Source organism: Phascolarctos cinereus, unplaced genomic scaffold (genome assembly GCF_003287225.1).
Source record: "Phascolarctos cinereus isolate Bilbo 61053 unplaced genomic scaffold, phaCin_HiC Scaffold_1;HRSCAF=81, whole genome shotgun sequence".
NCBI lineage: Eukaryota > Metazoa > Chordata > Mammalia > Diprotodontia > Phascolarctidae > Phascolarctos > Phascolarctos cinereus.
The window spans coordinates 224057735-224062971 of NW_027555514.1; the positions used below are offsets into that span (position 1 = coordinate 224057735).

General features: G+C 37.5%; 1 pseudogene; it reads left to right on the forward strand.

Moving 5' to 3' along the window:
* Positions 1–3809: 3809 nt before the first annotated feature.
* LOC110211136 (thiamine pyrophosphokinase 1 pseudogene) lies at positions 3810–4643 on the forward strand (annotated as a pseudogene).
* The last annotated feature ends 594 nt before the right edge of the window (positions 4644–5237 follow it).

The following is a 5237-nucleotide window of genomic DNA, read 5'->3' on the forward strand; positions in this document are numbered from 1 at the left end:
ATTGCCAGCAGAGCTGAATCTTATCACTTTTGACAATCATTTCATTCTTGAAAGATAAACATACATAAATACAAACATGCACACACACACACACACACACACACACACACACACACACATACAACTTTATTCCAGCCAAGTTAACTCCTCTATATGTACAAGTGTTCTCAGTCCATTTGTGCATTTCAGCATGTCTCTTATCTACTCTTTCACTATTTTTTGATTGTTCCATGACTACTGACTGTTATTTTATTCCCTACAGACATGTTCATATTGCCCTTATCCTATAAAAATCCTAATTTGATCAATCCATGCCTAGTAGCTATCATCCCTCCTTCCTTTTATAGTTCAACACACAAAACAGGTCATCTACAGTAGGTGCTCTCAATGGAATCCTGCTTCTCTCCTCATATTCAACTGAAATTGTTCTCTAAAAATTTACTAATGTTCTCTTAATTCCTAAATCTAATGGCCTTTTATCAATCTTCATCCTTCTTGATTACTCTGAAGCTTTTTCCTCTCAATAACTCGCTTCTGTTTGATATCCTCTTATCTTTTCCTTTTCACTCTTCATTCCTGGTTCTCTTTCTACCTGTATGACAATTTCTTCCCAGTCTCCTTTGTTGGATATTCATCGATTCCACAGTCATTAACTATGGGGGGATCCCCAAAACTCTATTGTAGATCTTTCCTTCTTCCTCTATATTATTTCAGTCGGTGACCTCATCTATCCCCATGAAGTCAATTATCATCCATATGCATTGACCCTCAAATTTATTTGTCCAGATCTAACCTCTCTTTTGAATCCCAATCTTGATCCACCAACTGTCCATGAGACATCTTGAACTGGATGTCCCAGAGACACCTTAAACTCAACATATTCAAAACTGAACACACTGTCTTTCCCCAAATCTCCTCTTCTTAACTTCCCTGTTACTGTCAAGGGTACCACTATCATCTCAGTCACTCAGGTTTGTAACCTACTTGTCATTCTTGATTCCTAACTCGCAACCCCCATTTCCAATGAGTGGCCAAGTCTTTTTGTTTTTACCTTTGTAGCTTTTTTCATACACCCCATTATTTTTCCATTGACACTGTAACAATACTGGGTCAAGGTTTTACCACTTCACATCAGGAATACTCCAAAAGCTTTGGGGTTGGTCTACCTGCCTCAAGTCTCTCCCTGCTCCAATTCATCCTGTACTTAGCTGTCAAATTATTCTTCCAAAATTAAGTCTGACCATATCATTATATTTCCCCTTCAATAAACTTCAGTTTATTACTTCCAGGAACAAATATAAAATCCAAATGCCCTCCAATACAATGACACAGTCCTCCTTGAGTAAGACACTCTATCTCTTGGCCCCAGGAATTTTCAGTGATTGTCCTCTATTTCTTTATTTCCCACCAGATCAAAGGTATTCTTTTGCGTCAAGTGTTTTTTTTTCTTTTTATTACCAATGGTCAGGCATTTTTTGTAGGCACATGAGGTCATGATACTCAACACTATCCCTCTCTTAGACAATATATCCTCTTAGTTATTGGTCCACATATATGAATATTCTACATCCTTTACTCTTGTTATTTCTTAACAACTCTGGTTTTGTGGATGGATACATGTGGACAGGTTACAACTACCTCCTGTGTTTTTACCTTAAAAAATCTTTATCAGACCTTGTCTTCAGCCAACTATATATTTTAGTGGCCTTCTCTAGGTTTAAATGTGGGTGGACCAGTGCATAGATCTGGGCACGGAGTCAAGAAACCCTGAATTCAAATTCAGCCTCAGACACTCACTTGCTGTGTGACTCTGGTAAACTCTCTTAACCTCAGCTACCTAAGTTTCCTGAACTGTAAAATGGGGATAATTATAACACCTACACCTCAGGGTTGTTGTTAGACTCAAATGATATAATATTTGTAAAGTGTCTGGCACAAATAATTCTCCTCTTATTCACCTTGCATATTCAATCCCTGGCAAACACCCACTTGTTCTTTTATAGTTTCATAGAGTTAAAGCTGTAAGGAACCTCAGAGGTTATCCAATTCAATCCTTTCATTTTACAGATGAGTAAACTGAGGCTTAGGGAGATTAAATAACTTACAGTCATACAAATATAAAGTTTTGGAAGTTAGATTTGAACAAAGTTCCTCTGACTTCAGAATTATTGCTCATTCCAGTATGCCTTGAGGTCTGTAGCGCACAGAGTCACAATTCATTGGTTTTTAAAAATTTTTTTCTGCAAATTTTTCATCAATGTTTCTATCGTCCTTCATTATAACCAAGCCTAATTTTAAAAATTCTTCCAATCCTCCACTGACACTGAATCTCTGTTTCCTTCTTATTTTTTCCATTTCCCATGTGAAAGTCAAATAGCAAAAGTTAGAAAATATAATACCTATTTTCCCTGGCTCTTTATTTTTCCCCATTGTTGAATACTAGCCATACATTTTTATTTATATGATCTTTTTTTTTGTCTTAGACTGCTATTCCATCTTGTTAGCCTATTCAATTTGTTCTCTGAGTTGTTTACCTACAGCTGATCTTTTATCTTCTGACACTTTTGCTATACATTTCTACTACTCCCATCTTCCATACTTGTAGCCTACATCTTGACTACACTTTTTTCATTCTCCTTTATTATCATTTTATGTCTGTGTTTAATTCTATTTCAAACATAGCAATTTTATGTTTGAAATAGTATAGTTTTATAGTGGAAACAATGCTGAACTTGGTGTCAGGAAGACGAATTCAAATCTCTCTTCTCAGATAATTAGTCATTTTTTTTTAAAGAATCGTTTCCATTTTAGAGTGGAGAGGACGTCACAGTCAAGATGGCTGATTAAAGACAGTCACTTAGATGAACTCTCTCAACATTCCCCTCCAAACAAATTTAAAATAATGCCTCAGATCAAATTTTGGAATGACAGAGCCAAAGAAGTTTGATGTGAGCATTTTTCTGGCTTGAGAAAACAAGCTGTCAGCAGAAGTCTGTTACACCAAGTTGTAGGCATGTCCAGAGCCTAAACACACCATAGTGGCAACAGTGGCTACAGCAACAGGTTCAGAAGCTCTCAGCCCAGAGACATTCTGAGTCCCAGTTCAAGGGTAGAAAGAAGTGCTAGTGGCTGGTCACAAGGGAGCAGGGGCCCTTATCACAGATCAAGGGCCAAGAGAAATGCTAGCGCTTGGAGATGCATGGGACCTGGGTCCTTTCCTGGGTAAAAACAAGAATACAGACCAGGAGATCAATGACCACACCTCTTTGTGGATCATACCATCTTAAAAGCACTGAAAATGTGCAGAACCCCAGAACTGGCTGGTCAATAGCAGCACAAAAAAGCCTGAAGTTTGGGATAATGCTTTTCTCCATTCCTAGGTGAGCAGATTCCAACTCTAAGATAAAGTTCAAAGTTGAAGAATAGTCTGGGAAAATAAGCAAACAACAACAACAACAACAACAAATTTACCATAAAAAGTTATTACAGTGACAGGGAAGATCAAGACATAAACTCAGAAGAAGAAAACAATATGGAAACAGCTGCAATCTATTCCTCAAAGAAAAATCCTGATGAACCCAAACAGGAATTACTTCAAGAGTTAAAGATAGAGATAAAAATGGTAAAAGAAAAAGGGGAAAACAAACAGAGAGTGAGGCAAGAAAATTATGAAAGAAAAAAGAATTAATAGCTTGGTAAAAAAAAAAAAGGCACAAAAATCCAGTGAAGAGATCTCCTTAAAAAACAAAATTGATCAAATGGAAAACGAGGAACAAAATCTCACTGAAGAAAATCCTTGGAACAGCTGCATGAATGGAACACCAGCCTCTGCATGTTTGTGCACTGCTGCTGTGGTTGCGGCTGCCACTGCATCAGAACAGGCAGACAGCAGGGAGGTATAAGGCCTGAGATTCTTCTCATCTTCTCTCCACTTGCACCTTTCCCCACTCCCATGTTCTTTTTCCCAAGGGCTGATAGATGAAGGCAGAAGCTAATAATCTGATATAGAGTGTATCCTCACCCTGCTGGAATACCTACTCCTTACTGGAAATTTGAAATATTGCTTATTGACCCCTAATCAACCTATGGGCAGAAGTAATTTTCATCCTAGGTGGAGCAAAACTTTTCTAAAAGTCTGAGCTGATGGAGGTGCTAACCACTTGTATCATGTCACTGAAGGAGAGCAGGAGAGCTTATCTGAGTACATCAGTGGAGACTCTGATTCTGTTAGACCTGAAGTCAAAGAGTACTGCAAAGTCAAGGAATGTGAACTTGTCTCAACTCCTGATCAAACCCATACCAATTTTAGTAAATACCTTCAAGGGCTCCAGAAGAAGATAATGGAAAAGGACCTTTAAGTTGACATGATTGTGACTTTGAGTCGACTCACAGAATGATTTGATCAGATCGTGGCTTCTGTGGTGACCCTTTTTCATGCAATTACCATCACTCCAGTGCCTGTTATCATACAAGCAGATTTCCTCATTGGCCTGCTTCAGCCAGGAAAGCACAAACTGCACGTGGACATGGGATTCCTGCCCTCAAGGAGCTTACACTTTTTGATAGTTTTTTTTTATCTTTACATATCACCTACTAATAAATATACATTTCTCTCCATCTTAAGGAGCAGTATAAATCAGTGAATACAGCACTGAACTTGGGGTCAGGAAGGCCTGGGTTCAAATCCCATCTCTGATGCTTATTAGTTGTATGAACATGATGCAATTCACTTAAGAATTCTTTGTCTTAGTTTTCTAACATATATATATATGTGTGTGTGTGTGTGTGTGTGTGTGTGTGTGTATGTATATATATATATGTGTGTGTGTGTATGTATATATATGTGTGTATGTATGTGTGTGTGTGTGTGTATATATATATATATATATATATATATATATATATATATATACATGTAATGAATTAATATTTCCTTTACCTACCTCACCCAGTTGTTGTGAGATTCAACTTGGATAAGGTATAAAAGGCACTCTAGAAATATCTAGTTATTAGTCATAGCCAATCTGCATTTGAGCATCACCTCTTCCATAAGTAACAATATTATTCTGGTGCTCCATTTTGCATTGTTTACCCAGTCCAGTAACATAGTCTTTGTTGAATAGAAAATGAGGAGCTATTAATATATTTCATATAGAAGACTATGACAATGAAAGCTATTTTCTAGGATGATTACTCCCTCAGTATTCCCTGGCACCCAGGCTTGACCTTGATTCCCT